The sequence below is a fragment of the Athene noctua genome, chromosome 1 (genome assembly GCF_965140245.1).
Source record: "Athene noctua chromosome 1, bAthNoc1.hap1.1, whole genome shotgun sequence".
NCBI lineage: Eukaryota > Metazoa > Chordata > Aves > Strigiformes > Strigidae > Athene > Athene noctua.
In genome coordinates, this window is record NC_134037.1 from 155,234,023 (window position 1) to 155,255,501 (window position 21,479).

General features: G+C 37.0%; 1 long non-coding RNA gene across 2 annotated transcripts in view; it reads left to right on the forward strand.

Annotated features, from left to right (window-relative positions):
* The window catches only part of LOC141971426 (uncharacterized), a 243,196-nt gene that overhangs the window by 122,704 nt on the left and 99,013 nt on the right, over positions 1-21,479 (forward strand). Inside the window, exon 1 of one of the 2 annotated variants that reach the window (XR_012635279.1) lies at positions 14,374-14,624. The exons of the other annotated variant lie outside the window; for it this stretch is intronic. This is a non-coding gene — a long non-coding RNA (uncharacterized LOC141971426). Of the gene's footprint in view, positions 1-14,373; positions 14,625-21,479 lie in introns of those variants that run through there. 2 annotated transcript variants of the gene reach the window in all.

Sequence of the window (21,479 nt, forward strand, 5' to 3'; positions counted from 1 at the left end):
AGAAAATAAATAAGTAAACGGAAACAACATTAACAAGAAATATCTAAAGGACGTCTAACATTTATAGTGATTGTTCATCAGTTCTGTCTAGAAATGAGAGAACTGATTGCATGTGGAAATATAAACAAGTTGATTAAGTATGAAATATTAACTGCTTAGTAGGCCAGGAGAAAGGCAATATAAAGCTTCAAAGCTGAAATAGTATTTGCAAGCATCTTATCCTTATTCCACCAACAAATATTTTTTAAGGTCATTTTAATGTCAATTTAAATGGAAAAAAAAAAAACCAACCCAAAACAAAAACAAAAATCCCAAACTCAAAATCTGATTAGCAGTAACTGGTTAGGTTAAAATAAGATTTTCTCAGACTTTTAACAGGACATTTTATCATTTTTATGGAAGAAATTTTTGTAGAAATTGACACCTTAACTCTCAGGCTCCTCATTCATAAGCTTCTTCACCATTCTGGCATATCTTCACCTTGAGTCATTGCACCTTGCTTACATTTCCCACCTTGTTGCTGGATATACCTATCATGGCACCTTTTTTGCTCTGCCACTGCATTCGACTCTGCATAACTCCCTTCCATTAACAAGAATGCTACTTCTGTGCAGCAAGAACCTACAATCTCTTATTTTAAATACTTTTAAACTCACCTATTGTGCAGCCCCCACCAAAATGCACAATCTCCTTGCAAACACTGAACTGACATTTACTGCAGTGTTTGACAAGTCTTTGAGCTATTAATTCTAAATGGTCAGTTTTACAGCTTTGTGATTCACTGGGAATAAAATTAAATTGCACAAGGAAACTGAAGAGCCAAACAAACAAAATTCTTCTGTTTCTCAGTTTCACTGCTAAAATTTGAAATTATTTGGGTTTATTGGTCTTATATTCTGTGACTTAATGATTATAATCAGCTATTGAGCCTACTTGACTGCAGTCTACAGCTATGGTCCTCCATGTTCTTCATTACTAGGCTTTCCAGGACAACTTCAGAGTGTCTGCCTCATGCTGAAAGAGTACATATTCTGATGAGTTATAAACTGTCAACCCCTTTTTATAAGACTTAGGAATCCATCAAAACTGGTAATGCTGCTTTTATATTTTCCAAACAGTGAAATAACAAAGTTTGGCCTATAGCAATGAAAAAGGAGTTATATAGAAATGGATACTGAGGTAGATGCTCCTTAAGAAATAAGCAAACCCCTCCTCCGCCAGCTGCTGTCTAGTTTGAGAAGGAACTGGTTCATGGACTCTAGCAGAAAAAAAGGAGCACATGAATCATATACAGATGACTAGATCACTAAGGTTGCTTTTTTTTTGGTATGAAGAGAAGTAATTTCTGCTATAATGTTAGTGTTTCAATTATCTGTGATTCTTATTCTTTAAGTTTACTTGAAATAACTTTTTTTCAGGCTATCATAGACTACTGTCCTTTTATTTAAATATAAAAATGAAGGCTAATTTATTTCACTATCAAAATGAAGACTAATATAATGCAGTAGTCAGTGTAGGAAAGAACACAGTAATGCTACATTTGGAAATTGAATTTACAGTTGTTTCTTTTTATCCAGTTCTCTTCCTTCCTATTCACTCCCCAGTCCCAGTTATAGTAAACTGTTTATAAAATAAAACAGTTAGTGTTTATGGCTTAAATATAAATTTGAGTGAGCTACAGCATCAATAAAAGTTTAGAAATTCACACTTAAATATATTAGGGTTTACATAAAACCTGAAAAATATCTTTTCAAGATACTATTGGAGGAATGGCCCCAGAAGTCTTTGGTATTGTTATCTTTATATCGTTGAATCCTGTTTGATAAAACCATCAGAGAACTCTTTTTTTTTTTTAATGCTGATTCTTTTCATGCAGTGGTTTAGGTGGAGGAAGGGCAGGAAATCCTTTTTTAATTTTAAGTTTTCTGGAAATTCCTAAGACATTTACCCAATTTTAAAACTTGAGTACAAATGAACCATTGAGATAGCTCCATATGAATTTTGTGGCTCACGAAAGTAATGAGAAGTGTAACCTTATTTTTAGAACTAAAACATTACTTCTGTTTGTGACTCTGCATTTAGTGGACTTTCTGTTTCAGCTTCCATTATAAAACGTATTTGCAGACATTTAAGAACTTGACTGAAAAAATTTGCTTTGCGTGAAAAACTAACATTAAATCTCTAGTGCTCGGAATGATGTTGCCTTTTCCCCCCCAGTGTGGACATTAATTCTGTATTAGCTCAGGACGTTATTTAGTGTTCCTATAACTCAAAAAGATATTTATGAACATTGATTTTTTTGTTTGTTTTACCACTTGAAGGATTTCTTCCTGTTTCACTCAGTATGTTGAATAATTATCAGTGGCAATGGACATTTCAGTCATAAATCAAGAGAATGACAGATTTTAGTCTTAAGGAATTGCCTAACTGTTAAAACACCGGAGTAACAGAGTTGTCTTTTCTTCACTAGATACATATTTGGTACTGCAAACAAATGTTTTCTAGAGATCCAAGGGTAGAATAAGATCCTCACAGAGCTGTCTTTGCAGTTGCATTATTGCCATATGTTATTGACCAATGGTCTTAATATGCTTAGCCCTCATTACAGTTGCGGATGATCTGTTTTTTTAAACCAGTGTAAAAATGCCCAAAGTTATGTTTGATCGTATTTGGACATCTTGGGAGGCAAAGGCAGATAGTAACTTGTTCACTTACAACACAGGAATCTAGTCCATTTAATTGTTCAGCTCAAACAGTTGGGATTTGCTCTCCAGGCTGCAAACAGATGAGTAAATCAGGAGAGGAAGAGAAAGGCAGCTTTTTAACTTGACCTGTATCCTTCCATGAACTACTTTCCCTCTTCTCCTAAGTTTATTTGGTTGTGCTTGGTGACCAAAGAATGTGGAGCATCCTGCTGGCAGGAAATATAAACCAGTCTCAAAGCTATCTGCTCTAATATCACAGAAATGATATTGTGCTGGTAACAGTAGAGTCATATATTTTTATTAAATCACTGCACAAGAACTCTTTCTTAATAAATCCTCCTGGAATTGTTTTACTTTGTTTCTTCCCAGAGAAATTAACCATGAGTTTCTGTTGGAGAGTTACATGCTAGAATGAATATCAAATTCATAACAGATATTAAAATATTTCATATATTGATTTTAAAGGAATAACCTTTATAGCAACATTTTTGAAGTTTAAAATTCATTATTGTTATAGGTTTACTTATTGATTTAGTTGCTGACCTTCAAAATATCATTAAAAAGAGTTCTATTTGGAGGGTAATATTCTGCAGTAATCAAGGTGTCATTTGGGTTGGCTTTTTAGGGTTGTTGAAGGTTTTTTTAAAAAAGTTTTAACTTCAGAGTCTAATCTTCTTATACATGACACTGCCATCAAGTGGCTATTGAGTAAAACCTCTGTGTTATCCATCTTTAATTTAAATATTAGTCTTGGTTTTAGTTAACGGCTTGATTTGGAAGGAGGAAATATCCTATACTTGCTAACTGAAAAATTCAGTTTACTGCTCTCTGGACCAGATTTGTAGAGGTAGATGCTGAACGAGGCTTTGAAAGTTGCTTTAAAAGAATGGGATGTCAGTGACAGCAAATTTTGTTGGCATTGGTTTTTACATCAGCTTCAAAAGGTGTTAGAAACCTCTCTGGTCACCTTGTGTAATATTGAGTGCCCACTTGCATTTTCAGGCACCTTAATATGCAGGTAGATCTTCCCTTTTAATGTCTCATTTTAATCCATTCTACCAGAAGTCTACAATACAGATGTAGTCTATAGACTTGGAAAAGGATTTTAAGTTGCTGAATTTAAGAGGCCAGAATTAACATAGATCCTAAACATTTCTGTCAAATCAAGAAGCTGATGAATAAATGAAACAATATATTTATGACAGCCCCAAAATTTTGTCTATTAAAGTAGACAAAACATTAAGATTTTCAGGTTTGGGGGAGTTAATGCCAACACCCCAGCGCCAAATGACCATTTGCAGTTCCTCACAACCCAAATATTGGCATTCATCTACAACTCTCAGTTCACTTCCAGCAGTATGGGGCTGTTAACCAATTTTAGGCAAATAATGATAAACATCCCCATTCTCCTGAAGATCATTTGCCTTCTTTCACCCTCTAGAAATGATAATAGAAAATCATGTGCACATTTGCATTTGTATTTACTGTGTTTGAATTAAAGCTGCAAACAGCCCTGATTCACTAATAACTGATGAAAGTGTCTCATTATTGAGCTACAAAACCTTCAACAAATTAATGGAAATTGCAAATCACCTTGAAAATTGTAGGCTTTTTAGTCCTATATTGAGTGCTGAGAAAACTGCATAAATAGATTTGTTGCTTAACTCTTTCTTTTGAAAAAATAGCTTTCTTATTACATTTTACAAAAAGCATGGCTTACTAATTAAGGCATGGCTAAGCAACACCTTCATTTTTTTGCTGTGTTTTGTTTTCTGTACATGAACATTAAACAGTATGTTACTATTTCTGTTTCCTTCCCTTTTATATAATATTTAGAACCATAGACTTGCCTCTGATGGCAAGCAAATATTTTGGGCATTTTTCTCTCATGCACCAAATTACAGTAAAAGATTTAGCATGTGCTGGTTCTTTTCTGTAGTGAGATAATGAATTTTTAATTATATACATCTGTGATGTTTTCCTCCAAAATTACAGCTTAATTAGAAGAAAATATTTCACGAAAAGGAAAAAAAAAAACCACACCATGTATTAGCTTGTTCACTATTGGTTTTTACTGTTTCTGTATAAGTCTGAATCCAAAACTAGTGCATGTCACTTATCATGAAAAAAGATGTTTGAGAGCTGACCTCCAGCTGGTATAAAATTTCGTAGCCTCATTGTCATGGAAATCCACTCTAGAAGAGTATCAGATGCATTTCTCTAAAAGGTAGAGTGATTTCTACAAAGTGCTAGATTCTCTTATATTCCACAATTCCACATTACAGCTGAATCTCTGAGGTAAACCTGATTGATTTAAAGGAACATATTTCAGCTTAACATAGATTCAAAATAAAAATCAATAGTTTGTAATTTTGTCCATTTTGCTAATGCTTGAGTCATTATTAAGCTTGTGATGAGTAATTTATTATAGTTTTCTGCATTCAACAGATTTAAAAAAAAAAAAAATTATAAGGCACAGCAGACAATCTTTTTACACATAAAGCTTCATATGGCATTTGTGCTAGTGCAGTGGAACTACAGAGGAACAGAATTTTCACTCAAAGACTTTTTTCTGCTCTATTTGAAGTCATTTTGCTTATAGGAATACTAAAAGCATTTATGGGCTGGCACACCCTCTAGGTGTTATTGCTAAGAGAAATTCCAAAATGTAATGAAATGACACAACTGCTGCTATGAGTTGGCAGGTGCCTTTTACTAGAAAAGCTTTTCTATGATTTTTCCAAAGTGGTTTCTTTCAGTGCTGAATAACCTGTGAGATGTTCATCATTAGTTCTGTCCAGCAGTGGAACTTGTAGTGAAGAATTTAAGTTCCTGTTTGCCCTGCCCCATGGTTACAGGCTTGATGAGTGAGGAAAAAAAAAAAAAAAAAGTCCCTTTCATTTTCTCTTCCTCTTTTTATTCCTTCTAATCCACCAACTTCTGTTTTTCCTTTCATATTTCCTTGGTATTATTATTAATGTATCCACAATTCTTGGTCATCATTTTCATTCCACTCCACCACTATGATTTAGGTCTTTTTACCAACCAGCACTGTATTGACAATTGCTAGCCTTTCATACCAAATGATGAAACATCAAGTATTACTCCATTTAATTTCAGGTTCTTCACCTCCAGACTATGCAGACTCATATAATCATCCCTCCCCCCCCAGCTTTGAAGACAGTAATATTCTTCTGTTTGAAGCCCACAAAACAGTTTTGTTTCCTTCAGTTTCTTTGTCCTCTCTCCTGACTGTGTGTGTCAGTTGAGCAGTGGATGCTTAATGCTTTCAAAATACTATTTAACTGAAGAAAATGAGTGGGCTCGCTATCCAGGTCTTTGCATGGATTTGTCAGTTTTGAAGTAGTGTTTGTTAAATATGATAAACATATGTAGAAATCACATGCGCCTGGAGGTACCATAATTTTCAGCAACAAGTTGAGTGCAGGTGAATTCAAACTGATCATAGTCTGCTGTCTGTCTTCTTTCTCAGTTTTTTTTAGAGAACACAATGTTTGAGAAAGTTTGGGAATATACTGAAGTATTTTGAACCCATTCCTCAAATGTCTACTGCTTAAATATTGTTTTGTAGTGATAATTTCATTCCAAGATTCTACATTACAAATATACACAGAATAATCAACAAAAACTATATATTTGATTGTTCATGATACTTGATTACTCATGAGACTAAGGTAATAAGCATGTGTTCACCATCAGTACTTGAATACAGGTCTCTAATACTAATGAAAACTATATGTATTAAGCAGATGTGACACACCATACTCCAGACTTGAAAACGGCTTCTGCTTTGCAAGGCCTTCTCCATAAGTGAATTCCAGTTTTCTGGGTTTCATGTTGGAATGGTTATTTAACTTCATATAGTGTAAATGTAAAGCAACTTGTGATGATGTGACTGACTGAAAATTACTTTTCATAGCTGCTACTTTTTCACCTGTGATGCAGAAGTTGCCTCAGATTAAACTTGAAACTTCTCCAGTGACAGTAAAGTGCTGTCAAAAATAACTAATAAAATGCAGCTGGCAGTGGAATAAAAGCTAGTTTTAGACATAAGAAGGCATTTTATCAGAAAGGTAGTCTCTATTCAGAGGTTAATCTTTGTATGAGTAACTGAAAGGTATTGAATAGGCCTAATTCAGTCTATGCAAGATAATTGTATTTCATGAAACTTTCACTTGACAGTTAAGTGTCAGTCATGAAAATGTAAACATCAAAATAGTATGACAAAACTTATTAAGTACATTTTCTAACATAGTATTTATTGATGAAAAAAACCTATCAAATATGTTGCTTTCCTCCACTTTGTGTTCCTGGAAAATCTACTCTGCTATATCACAGACCCCTAACCAAAACCATGTCATGTTATGATATTTACCTCATGTAGTCAAGAGGCTGTAGCTGATGGTATTTTCTCTTGGGCCTTCACAGATGTGGAATAACAGAAGATAATTACTAAACTTCTTTGTTTAGGTAGTTGTTTGATTGTCCAAGAATAAAGGATCCTAAAGGTGTTCCTTTTGTGTCTTGTATTGGGTTTAAAAGGAGAAAACTCTCAACAGCCAGTTTTGTGTGAGGAATACAATAATAGTATTGTATATGTTATTTCAGTTGCATGCTATGCTTCATCTACAGGCAACTTACAGGTGGATTTATAATATGCAAATAAAGGCTTTCATTTCCAAATCTTCTTGTGTGATAGTTTGGAAACTCATCTATTTTGGTGTAGGATGCACAAAGGTCTGAAGAATTTCTCCCCTATTGCCAGGTTTAGTTTTGGTTGTGTCTAAGTGCATAGCAGTGCAAATGGCTGCTGAGAAGAATTTTGAAATCATCAATGTATGCAAAGCCCACCTGCCTCATTTTTCCTCTTCAGAGCTTTGAACAGAACCCAAGGCACAGATTTTTAGTGTCCTGGTGTAGCTGGTAGGCTCTTCTGCTTGACATTAGTAGTCAATACCATCATGATTCCTAAATGAGGCGATTTCAACTGTAAGTCATTAAAAGGTTGGTAAACAGACTATCCCCCAGACAAGAGTAATGCATGCATCTGTGCTGTGTCAGCTGTACTTAAACAGGTGAGACGGAAAAAACAGAAAGTCGTAACTTCTCTCCATTTTGGTTGTATAGGGTCCTTGTTCTTGAAGAGAAATTTTTGTCTGAAAAGTTTATATTAAAAAGTGAAAATATTTAAAGAGTCAACACAGCGCTGACTTAAAGGCATATGCATTGGCAGAGTGATTGGTTATTTAAACCTTGCAGTGAAACAGGTAGTTTAAAACTCTAGACATTAGTGCTTAGGAGTATCTTTGTGAAGCATGCAGCGAAAAACTGAATCTGATGCCCTGTCTCTTCAATTTACATGAAAAGAGCACTTAAACCAACCACAAATTTATTCTGGATATGCAATAGAGACTTGTTTATTATTTATTTCTACGGTAGATGAACATTACAGGCAATCAGAAATTGTAGTTCAGTTTACATTAATTTACAATGAAATGGTTTCTTTCACCATTGCTGCAAAGGTGGATCTCAAACCATTTAGCAAAAATTAATAGTGTTCATATTAATATATTATTAATTACTTAAAAATTAATAGGGATATTATCTGCCATGCTTTTAGATAAACTAGGATATAGAGGACCAAAGGCTTGACTGTGCAAGTCCTTTCACATGCCTTTTGAGCTCTGTGAATTTATATCAGCTGAAATCTGGGACAGAGGAGGTTAAGTTAAATAGCCAAGGTTACTCACTGAGCTCGGAGCAGGGTCAGAAATAAACACCAAGCATCCTGATTTCTAGTCACCTTGAACTCCTGTATCACATTTCTTCCTAGACTTGCTAGCATTTTGATAGGATGCAATACTGTAAATAGGATTTGTTTGCTGTCCATCTCATTTTTATATTTAGTGCTAAGTATGAAACAGTTGTTAATGCTTGCTTAATGTTTGGAGAGATGAATTACAAACAATCTTCTTCATTTTTTTCATTGTATTGTTTTTTTCTTTCCTTATTCTCTTTAACCTCTTATTAAAGAAAATAATGGAAAGTAAATCCATAGAAGATATTTTCCCACAGAGGACAAACGGGACTATGTCTCTATTTTTCAGTAATCAAAACTACAAAAGAGATTATGGTGGTGAGAGAAGAGAGCTAACCTTGTGTGTGAGTTCAGGGAAGGGGTCTTACGTACCAAGGCTGCATTTGACTGACAAAATAGTAGGATGATGTTTGAGGCAAGAACTAACTTTTTGTTTGGCAACACAGTAGGATCCACTTCCTTGATGGATTCTCAGCACTACTTAGTATAATAACATGATAATTGGTCCCAAAGATGGAATGAGTAAGATTGGATGGTGGTCTTTGGGGGCCCAGTTGTGTTATATCTAATCTAATTATGTCTGATACTGACTTTTTAATACATATGGTAGCTATTTCCTTGGCTTGGAAGTAAGGCGTGTATGCAAGCTTGATGTTTGCTTCATCTCTGTTCTAAAAGCACACAAATTTATTCTTAGGAGAAACCCCAGCTATATCTGTCTCATGTCATGCCGTATTCTAATTCAAAACTAAAACTGATTTGTTCCAGAAGATGTCTTGAAACATAAATATGTTGTGGCTTGTGGAAATGTGGGAGGTGTGATGGAAAGAGCAAATGTCTATAGATTGTACTTCAAAAAAACACTGCAACTTGCTACAGAAAAGACATAGTAAGTTATTGTTGCCTTGGAGCAACAATCCACAGCAGGCATTCACCCCCTTGCATGGGACAATATAAACATTTTAGTGGATTTATGAGTATAAAGGAGCATCTGGAGATGATGAGATTGTGTAAGACTAATTTTAGAGTCTGAATTAAAGTAATTGCATAGCTACAAAAGTCACTGCCATGTTCTATGCTGTTGTTTAAAAGATTTCTGGGGACTATGGCAATACCAAATTTTCCCAAGCAAATGCAACAGAAAAGTGTAACACACTACTGTTGGTAGTGGTGTGGTAGGCACTGGCTTAGTCAGAGGGTTATGAAAATCCTTCATGAAAGATATTTATGCAATCAAGTTTCTGAGGCAAGTTGCTTCTCAGCTGTTAGCATCTGGGTTCTATTTCACCATGAATAGGTGACTGTCTCTTGAATTTATTTATGTTTCTCACTTTTTAATAGAAAGTCTAGCATGTATTCCTGGCTGGGGAGAGGGCAGGGGGAGTTGGTTTGTTTAGGGCTCTTTTCTTTTCTTTTCTTTTCTTTTCTTTTCTTTTCTTTTCTTTTCTTTTCTTTTCTTTTCTTTTCTTTTCTTTTCTTTTCTTTTCTTTTCTTTTCTTTTCTTTTCTTTTCTTTTCTTTTCTTTTCTTTTCTTTTCTTTTCTTTTCTTTTCTTTTCTTTTCTTTTCTTCCCTTTTCTTTTCTTCCCTTTTCTTTTCTTCCCTTTTCTTTTCTTCCCTTTTCTTCCCTTTTCTTCCCTTTTCTTCCCTTTTCTTCCCTTTTCTTCCCTTTTCTTCCCTTTTCTTCCCTTTTCTTCCCTTTTCTTCCCTTTTCTTCCCTTTTCTTCCCTTTTCTTCCCTTTTCTTCCCTTCCCTTCCCTTCCCTTCCCTTCCCTTCCCTTCCCTTCCCTTCCCTTCCCTTCCCTTCCCTTCCCTTCCCTTCCCTTCCCTTCCCTTCCCTTCCCTTCCCTTCCCTTCCCTTCCCTTCCCTTCCCTTCCCTTCCCTTCCCTTCCCTTCCCTTCCCTTCCCTTCCCTTCCCTTCCCTTCCCTCCCCTTCCCTCCCCTTCCCTCCTCTTCCCTCCCCTTCCCTCCTCTTCCCTCCCCTTCCCTTCGCTCCCCTTCCCCAATAAGCATATTAATAATTAAACATATTAATAAAATTAGTGATGTGTTGTGTACTAATGGACTAGGTAGGGTAATAAACTTCTTGGAAATCTAGCTTTCTCTCCTGAAGTATCTGACATACTGAAATGCAAATTTAGGTTTTTGTTTGTTTGTTCCCCCCCCCCCAGTGATTCTTAGGGGTGAAAAGTTTCCAGCCTAGCAGAGATTGTTACTGAAAGTTCAGACAGTAGAAGGCTCAATAGGTGAACAAATGTGCAGCTTTGTTAGAGCTCAGACTCTCCAATGCCAGAGTGGCATATATGACTTGCAATGTTATGTCATAATTTTGGCCATTGTCTCTTCCAGAAGTGCACAAGTGGAACCTGAAAGTTATTCATCACCCCACAGTGCTAGCTGCACAGTGGTCTATATGCATCATTTTCTGGGACCCTCTGGCAATATGCTTATGGCTTGGGGATGAAAAGGATGGAATCCTGATTCCTTTGAAACCAATTAGAGCTTTACAGTTGACTTGAAGTGAGGAATCATTTGGTCATAAAACACTGGCCAAAATTATGGTACTAAACAGAAGAAATGAGGGCAAAAAGAAGTCACTCTAGCTGAATACTTGAAACTAAAAAGCAGAAAAAACAAACCAACCCTTTGGATGATATATCCAAAATGCTTTCTACTGGCTCCCCAGCAAAAGACAGGTAGTTCATGACTAGTGAAGCCTACTTTACTATGGATTTATTTCTTGAGGTTAAATGAACTCTCATATTTGAAACAGTGTGTAGGTCTGATGGAAGTTTTACTTTTGAAGCAATGAAGCGGTTAAAAGGTCTTTTTCTTCTCCATATTTGTTCATGGGGATGCTGACAAAACTTCTCTCCTCTATTCATTTGACCTCTGTTTGGTATGGGATAAGATCTCAAAGCCACAGTTTCTCAAAAATACACCTGAAACCTCTGATCTTAAATTTGATCAATATTGGCCAATGATTTGAAGAGATTTTAGATGGCATAGATGCACACAGTGTAATCAAATATACAGTCATCTCCCTAACATCAAAATCAAGGTAAAAAGAATGACTGTGTTATTTCTAACCAAGAATACTTTTAGGAGCAACCAGAGATTTTCTACAACAGGAACTTCAAATGTGCTTAGCTGTACTTATACTTCATTTATAAGATAATAGGAATTCTAAACAGTTTTCTACAAGGAAAGAGTTTTGTATTTGTCAGCAAAGATCTACTAGTTACCTATTCCAGTGCTTCCCTATGTTTTTTCATGCATTGCTCAAGGCTGACAAAAGTTAGTTTAAAAGCGAAAGAAATGCCAGCTACCACCTCCCTCTCCGGCAGCTACCCTGGAGCAATTATGACAAGGGTATTTAACTTACAAATGAAAATTACACTAAGAGGACCTACCCTCACAAACCAAAACAGGAATAAATTTTCAATTAGCTTTCCAAGAAGGAGAAGGTGCATGAGTTTTTTGCTAATTATACTGTATTTGAATAAAAAGCCTTTGTGTTCCACCTTTAAGTGTGTAGTCTTGTCTTTTCTATGTCAATGTTTTAAGTGCCTATCCACCACGGTTTATCCGCATCCTGATCTTGTCCTGTCTTGGTTAAGTTCCTTGCTGGCTTCACTGAGAACAACATCATTCTCTTCCTGTCATTCTGAAACTTTGTTACTAAATTCTTTGTTGATTTGGCCATATTGCCTTCTTTTCTGCCTCAAGGAGCTGGCAAAGCTTCACTCCAACCTATATTTTGTTTCTTATCTTGTACTTCTGTTCTTTTCCAGCCATGCTAAGTTCAGTGCTGTTAATGTCTTTCTAGATCTATTGCGGCAGTATTGCCTTTCTTGTCTGGTGCAATGCGAGGTCTGAATTCCTGGGGTACACACTCTCCTTGCTGAGGAGCTGCAGTTTCTTTAGGGGGCCTGCAAATTTATCTCCTGATAAATACTTGCTGTGCTCCTTAGAGAGAGAAGAGAGAAACTGTAAAAACTGTTGGCTTCATCTCACCTGTCTGCCATTTTAAGATTTTAGACTTCTCAGGTGTAGGTAACTGCCTTTCTTGTAACTTCCTCGTTGGTGTAAATGTCATTGCACATTCTTTCTTGGCATTTCAGACATAATGCAGGTCTCCTCTTCCATTTCAGTTCTTATGTTAGAGAGGAACATTGGGCATTTTTGTGCTAACCATTACTCATTTAATTTGTAATTCTTATTCATTTTATGGTGGATTATTACTTAAGATATTTTCCAGGATCTTTTCTTAAACTGTTAATATACTTGAGGACCAGTGAGAGGGGCAGGTAGTTAGTGAGATTTGAGCTTGTACAATATCAATGACTTCCACTGGTTTCTAGTAGCAGTCTGTTGAACATCTCATGGAAATCAGTCAGTACACAACAGCCTAAGACAGAGCAACAGGCTTAACTTTCATGGTTTAGATTGGTTTTGTTTTGTTTTGTTTTCCATTTCTGTTTTGGGGTTTTTTCCCCATTATCTCTGTTGAGTATAAATACTTAATTTGAGCTGTGCTTACTGAAGGAATTTAGATGTCAGAAGCCAGACCTTCCCCTTGTCCTTTACTCTGTATCAAGATAAGTCACAGACTTTTAAAGGGTTGGATACCTTTATACCTTTTGATTTTAGATGGCAGTATTCTCCTGATTTTTTTACTGAACAAGGTAATTATCATGACATGGAGTTTTTGGGAATAGCCAGCAACCCTCCGTGGCAGGGTGAGAGGAAAGAAAGTTTTGGTTTAAGTACTGTGGCTGAGTTTTTAGGTTCAAATGCTGCAAAACTGTCAGTGCTGTGTTGCACTATGCTGCACGCCCAGTACATCAGAAGCCTCCACTGGATTTTAACACATGTATGTGCTTTGTTTCTGTTGCTGTAACTGTTTGACTTTTTTTGAATTAGAAAAGACATGCCAACCTCCATGCCATATGCCTATTACTAATAATGCTTTAATTTTTTCAGTCTCAGATACTTTCATATGTAAATTGGCTATCGAGTTCCACCCTCAGTTTTAACCTCTAATAACTTCATTGCTTGCAGTGCAATTTGCACTGGTGTAGTTTAGATCAGAATCTGGATGCACATGTAAATGTTTGCATGTATGTACAGATGTAATGCCTGCTTTTTTACATATATATATATATATATATATACAAACACACTTGCTTTTTACAGTTAAAAATTAGTGAGAGGGAGAATTTATTGATTATTTTTATGCTGAACAATTTTAGAGCAGCTGGCAAGAGGAAAATAAATAATTACAGGTTGTAGATGTTTTTTTGAGTCCTGCATGAACACGCACACCTTTAGAATGTATTCTGGTTCTTGTCAGTCCCAAGCAGTAACTTCTCTCCTTTCACCTGACTTCCAATGCTGAATTTTCTGCAAGCCTCGAATCTCATTTTTATTTTGCTTTTGGGAAGATGGAGGCAGAGGTGTTTAAAAAAATAAAGGGGGGGAAAGAAGAAAGCAACCCCCAAAACAGCAGCCCCCCAGCCCCCGCTTCTATACCACCAGTCCAAACATGGAACATATTTTAGCAGAAGCGCCCCAGCTCTATCATATGTGCTGTGCAGAGTCATCATGGCCATGGTGCATAGCTGAGAGCCGGAAAGCAAACAGCTGCTGTAGCCTGATTTGAGTTAAAATAGTGTCAGTGTTTAGTCTGGCGCAGTGCTTCAGGAGAGATTGGCAGCTGGGTCAAACAAAGTCATTCCATTGGCTCCCTTCCCAGTAAGCTTCTGCTAGTATTTAGGTACTAGTGCAGCCTAGGCCCCTTTTCTCAGGGATAGCCTAACATCTGACCGCACCCTCTTTGCTTTTTAAAAAATGCCTTTTCACTCTTTAAGATAAATCCTCTATTATACAATCTGCCACTAATTGTGTATTAAGACTGTTTTTCTCTCGAAAGCTGACGCATCCTGCTCTCAACGTGGTGTAGAAAGCAGGCTGTTACAGTACTGGATTAATAAAAGGGGCCTTTATGGTTTGTGAAAGAATATCTCTGTGCTTAGGCAGGAAACTTTTTGATCCACAGAAAAGCCAGACGACATCTAGGTAAGGCCATGTATCAAATCTGCTTTTATGGGATAGTGGTGCAGTGAGCGCTGTTAATTGCGATTGCTTAATGTTTGCATGCCCGTTTTGATAAGCTTTTTAGAAAGTTTAGGAAATAGCTGCTCCCGCGTATCGAGCTCTTTCTCTCCTCCCCACTCCTCCTCACTCCTCCTATGCCTTTAATGCTTGCAAAACCTTGTAATGATCTGCTTAGTTTTCGCTGAAATACACGCGGGCGCTTTGCTTCTTTTTGGAGAAGGGTTTCTTGCAGAGGCGCACGGCAGAAAGTTCTGCTGTTGGACCCAAACGCTGTTAAAAGTGGAGTGGCGGGGGAGAATTTACAGGGGAAGCTTTCAACTGTTACAGACTGCCTGTGCAATCATTTAAAAGTAGTTGAAAACTGCTTTGAACTAACAAGGGTTTAATTACGGAAAAGTTTAATGTGGCGATGGAAGGAATATTAAGTAAGTTGTCTTTGTCTCATACTTTTTAATTTTAGTTGTTGCTTTAGCCTGTTGGGTCACATTTTTTGTCAGCGCTGAAGGCTGCCATGAATTGGTAATGAGGGCCCCTTTTGCACATGATTTTGGCACTTGGCCAAAATCAACTTCCCAGCGGCAAGCTTTCTCTAAAAGAACCTGAAGCATTTTTTTGTGATTAGGAATCATGTCTAAAAGCTGCCACAACCAGTTGTGTAGGCATGTCAAAATGACTTTATACAGTATATCTGAAGCATTTGGAGGGAGGGGGGGTGTCTGTTTTTTTCTCGTGTACCAAATTGTTGCTATTATCATTCTAAATTTCCGCAGTTTACGCACCTCCAAAAACCAGGCTATAGGGAGCTAAGGCATAATGAGGATCGTTGGTACCTTTGTATTTTTCAACATGCCAAAGCAGCCCTAATTGTCACATTTAAGCAGGATACAGTATTAGGGATTTCTTAAAACACTTGTGGATGTAAAGCAGATGAATCTTTAAACTTTTAATCTCAATAAATTATGCCCAGTGAACAGTAAGTAATGACATTTTTGAGAAGTTTCTTTGTTTGAATTGTGCGAGTGAAGCTTTTTGATATAACTATTTAAAAAATACATGCCTAGATCCACTGGGGGGAAATTTGCAAGGAAAATATCGGATGTGCCTATGGACTTATCCCGATTCCTTGAAATCTGGGTATGGGTCTGATCTGTGAGACAGAGAGCAGGAGCTGGGTTGTCCTTTGTTATTAAAAGGGGAAAGGGAGTTAGTCTAAACATTAATAAGGAGCTGTGAAAGTTCACATTTCAAGTGTGCTCAGAGTTTTGAAACTTGTGGAGATCATCAGTGCAATAAATGGGTGATTATTCCTTGCTGATATTATATAAACAAATCTGGCACTGTAAGTGAATACATTATTATTGTACACTTGAACGTTTTGTGAATTTGATCCGTATTTAACAAAGCAACCCAGCAATTGGAAATTAAGGACCTCCTATTACATGCTGTGTATACGCTACCCCAGTGTCTTTTCCACGTGCATTCAATGTAAAGACAAAATCTGTTAGACAGCATTGTTGTTAGATAGTTTTATTTTACATAACAGCACTTGTGGCTATAGCTGAGGAGTTGCCTGTTCTTTCCTATATGCGATGTTTACTTATAAGCAATACCATACTTCAGCAGCAATATCGATGTGGAATAGCTTTTTTGCACCTTCCCCTGCCCCCTGCCCCTCCAGTCTTGATCCCTTTTGCAGTAGTCCTGCTGTTAAAATGGGCTTTACAGGTATTGTCTTTCTTCTCTTAAACTACGTTTTCTGTAAGGTGTTTGTGTGTGTGTGCGCGCGTGTGTTTCCTTTATTACATAATGCAAGTCATAGCTAGACTGGGAAAAAACTTGAGCTCTGTAGACTCTTCAGTATCTGTACTTTCATACAACTTGCCTGGGAGTTTGTTCATTGTTATGTTGCAGGAGACTGAGTTACAATACTCGAAAGTCTCCTACGAGTTTAACTATAGCATGTATTTACAATGAAAGAAAGCAGAGTAACATTTTGAGATAAACAGATGGAGAACATTAATAAAATACAATTAATGGGACTTAATAGCATTTTTCTGGGATTTTGAAGAAGTTTTGCAAAAGGAAAAGTACATCACAGTTGAATCATTTTAATGTAAAGCATTGCCAGAAAATTACCATACTGGGTGCAAAAGTAAATGTGGTAGTAGAATTTCTGCAAATCGTTATGGAATTTATTTGCTGGTGCATGGAAATAATTTCTCCCGAGTTACTAAATTAGGTGCAGTTAATTTAAAATATGCATATACACCTCTAGTTACTGCAAAACTAACTTTAAAATGTTTTACTGTGGTATTCCTAGTTTTTACCTAGAAGGTTTTACTGTGAAATAATGAACACATGCTAGTGGACTACTTCTAGAGGTTTTCATTTCTGTTTTGGTTGGTGAAGGGTTCTGTTATAAATCACAGCAAGTTATGCTCCAAAAACTTTGCAAGCAATTTCTAAATCCAGAGTCAAATTTTGTCTGATAGTGTGCCTGAAGTGTAAAATCTAATATATGAAGTAACAGAGAGTTTTGCTTAAAAACTTAAAGCATTATAAATTTGACTTTCGATTGCAGACACTGAAATAAAATTTTCCTTCATCAAGAAATCTTTTGTCTGTATGAACATGCAAATAAGTCATGTTTCCATCAGATAAATCAGCATTCTGTATTCGTAAGTATAGTTTAAAATGAGTAGATACTGTATTCTGTTTTTAAATACCAAACCGGAAGATTAATGTTTCTTCTTTATAGTTAGGTCAATAAATAACTGGTTAGTTACTTTTCCTGAGACTATAAAAGGTGAAGGATATTAAGTATTCTCCATTATGCCATTTTTATTTTAACCTCCCTCAGAAATAACCTGTCTCTAATCTTCCTACTTGGAGGGCTTTATGTTTTCTATTTGTTTGCAAACATATGACGAAAGAGTGCAATTATAAAGCTTAACTTTGTTGTAATTTTGTATCTTAGATTTTACTCCATAGAGCTGTTGAACTTCCAGTTACCCATTTTAGTGCAGTAAACCAATTTATTCTCCATTCAAAATACAAGTTCTTGCTTTGTAGTTGGCATTTTTAATGACCGTAAGACGTTAATATGTCATCTTTTAGTAGTGCAGTGTAAGTGGTACATATTGTTATATATTTGAATGAAATTTACAAATGTATTTATAAAATACTTTCACTTATATTAAAAAAACCCCTACACATATTGTAGAACACTTTCAGTTTATCAAGAAAACATGAGGTCTTGTAAAAATAGCTTTATTCTTCAATAGATTCTACTGCATGTTTTAAAACTTTAGAAATTAAACAGGGCTGTTTTGTTTTGTCTTGGTTTTTTGGTTGGTTTTATTTTTTTTTTAGCAAGCATTTCATTCATATAAACCAAGTACTTTGTTCTATATGTTCTAAATCCCAGCAATGAGATAAATAAATTGCTGCATTGGATGGAACATAATTATTGAATTTTGGCAGAACTTCAGTGAACTCTGCCATGAAAGATTAATGTGCACAGTGCGCTCTTAGATTCTAAAGTAACAGAGTAAGATAAGGGGAGTGCATAACAGGCTTCAACCTTTGTGGTTTAGAGAAAATACAAAACGATGGGCAAATGTTAACTTTTGGTATAAACTGCTAATGATAATGTTTTGTCATCTGGGTGATAAAAACTACAGGAGGAGACAAGAAAATCCAATTTAACACAAATTCTCTCCATTTCTTTCTTGTTCTGCTTCCTATTTTTCTGTATTAGAATAGCCACGATTGCTGTTTTCTTATGAAAAGGAGACCGTAGCAGGCAGGCTACTTGCACTATCCAGCCATGTGCTAATGAAATCCCTCCATATCAGCATGTCATATGTGGTTTTTCACTACAATTATGATTTTGGTTTGTGATTATGCTACAGTGATTTCAGAATACCAACTAAAATTGCATTGGCTGGGTGAAGGTTACATGTAGTCATAGTAGTGTTTGTTATTACTCCCTTTCTCTTATTTCTCTACCAAACCTTGATAGTTTAAAATATTTCTTCAATTGACAAATTGTGGTTACAATCACAAAATCATATTCCTCTTGGCTTTTAAATAATTACTGTGCCCAAATAATGTTTTTAATTGAGAGCAAAGATGCATTATCCTGCCAGTCAAGCTCCCTTGGCAGGACCAATAAGATTGCACAGACTTTTTAGTATTTTCAGTCGGTTCGTTGTAGGAGAGAACAGGCACAACATCAACCTTGCTCTGGGGAAAACGGCTGCAGCTTCGTCGGCAATACCCTGCTCACAGGACTAATCCCTCTGCCTGCTTGGCCTCCCTGGCACCCTGTACCTAAGCCCAGGTGTTTTCTATTCCATGGATGTGTGCAGACCCTAGCACCAGCCCCTGGTCCTGGAGCTGGTTTCCAGCAGGTCTCGGGGATGGCAGTGTGATGGACAGACTCCAATGTGACCACAGGCATGCAGACTGCTTGACTGGCTAGTTATAGGGGTACAGCTCCAGTGCACCCAAAAAGCCTGGAATCAGAGGGAGTTAAGCAGGGAGGATGCATCCATGGTGTTTTCTTTCTCTGTTTGCTCCTTGCTTCCAGACCGTTAACCTGCTGCTAAGGCGGGGTGCGTTCAGCTCGGTGTTTTAAAATGGCAGATATCCAGGATCGTGTATATATTTCATGACTTCAAAGACATTTCTGCTGTCCTTTCCAGTCACATCCTTAAGCTCATGATGACAGTGTTACGAGTGGGGTAGTTAAAGAGGTATAAAGGGAAGGGGCTGATCTAGGGCCCATTGCAATCCGCAGAGAGAATCGTGCTGACTGTGGCTCTTTGGATCCAGCACCCTTGACCTGGCTGCTCTGGGATGCCAAAAGCTGCCTCTTCTCCCTTAGTTCCTGATGGCATTAGTGTGACTGGCATTGCTAGCTTCCTCAAGCGGCTTCGTTGTCTTCATTGGCACTTCTTGAAGAGAAAAGTTTACTGCGTAAAAGGCTCGAACATGCTTCTTTGTGTTGTAAAACAGATGCCTGAGTGCTTATTCTGCCCATTTGCAGTCGTTTCCCTTGTTTGTCTTCCCTTCTAAAAATGACTCTTGTAGCTGACCCTGATTAAATCCAGTCGTATCACCATTTCAAGCAGAGTTCAGAAAGTGCAGCTACCTGTCTTCTAGTGTATACCTATTTCAATGCTGCATTAGGTAGCGTAGGTCCAAGATTAAATGAATTTACATTCTAAGTCTGTTAGTTTGATAATTAGACATAATTTTCTTTCAGTAAGATTGGGTTCAGGATACTTTCATCTTCAAACAAAAAAGTGTATTTTTATCTTTTCATAGAGTACCAATAGAGTGCTTCAGTCTTTCTTTGCCCTGTAAGTGTATTTAGTTAGAAAGCCTTTAACAAGTTATATTCAGAGTGTGCCTGTATTTTGAAGTAGACCATGATAATTTTTTCTTTTAATTTAAGCAATTCACAGAAAAAACCATCAGCAGTCTAAAATGGTTACCACAGCTAACAAAAGAATAGGAGGAGGAATATTATGCCTTCTTTGCATGGATAATAAATGTATTTGCAATATGAAATCAGTTTATGCTTTTATAGCAGCAGGGTTATGGACTGTTAACATATTCAATCTCCTAAAATATTATGAACATTTTTGCAGAAGTTATATACACGACCCAGTGAACACTCCCTATATTATTTTGAATATAGGGTGAAAGTTCAAATGCCTACCCGGTGTCACGTGGGAGGCTCTAAGATGACAGAAAAAAGGTGCATTAAAGCAAATCTTGCTGTTGCCTCTCTTCTGACCCGGAGAGTCCTGCCTGCTGCAGAAGCAGAGCTCTCCTGGGTGGTGTGAGGCAGCAGCACTGGGACGCTTCTGTGCCTCATTGTGGCTGTACGTATCAGCGGGGGGAGAGCGGTGGGAGGGCAGGAGTGAAGCCAAGGTACTTGCGACTGTACAGCTCAGTTGCTGTTCTGCCTGGCAGAGAGGGAGAGTAGCGGCTGTCTCGGGATCCCAGCCTGAGGTCTGCTTTGAGTCTTTCTCAAAGCTGGATGCGTTTGTTCCAGCTGCAATCCCAGAGCCCCTGGCAGCAATGTGGTGAAGTTACGGGGGCAGAGCAGGGGGATAGGTCTCAGTCCCGTGAGGGATCCTCTGTGGCTTCATGCATTACCGCAAAACTTAAGTCCCGAATTAAAGACAGAAAATATGAGACAGGTGAATGTGGTTTTTTAGATATCTAATAGTGTGGAAGCTTTTCTTTCAAGCATAGTAACTGATAAGCAGATTAAATTATGCTAAAGTGATGTTTGGAGTTTTTTTAGTTACCTGCACATTGTGCAGTTCAGCATAACAAATTATCCTAAAATATAGTCTGTAAAATTGTGTACTTTACATTTTGCAAAGTTACACATACTGGTGTCCATTTCTGATGAGTCTGTCCCTGGGCATGCTGGGTCTCCCAAGGGACGAGTATTACAAACGCTCAACCTTTCCCTTCCACTATGATATACAAAATTTTGTGTGTCAACATTACATTACACTCTTCCAAAATATTGAAAGAGTGTTGTAAAGAATAAAAGGGTTCTACAGACATCTGAAATGTCATTTTTTTTAAATCAGAAATGAGGAAGAGTGATGTAAAAAAAGCTGTTACATTTGGGTGGGGCAGGGGGGAGTAGGGGAGGAAGGTTAAGTTTAGAAAACACAACCTAGTCATGTAACTCACAGTTTGCAACCTATGAAAATATTTATGACAGAATTGAAATTCTGTTAGGCTGACAGATCACAGCTGAAATTGCTTTTTGTAATCTCA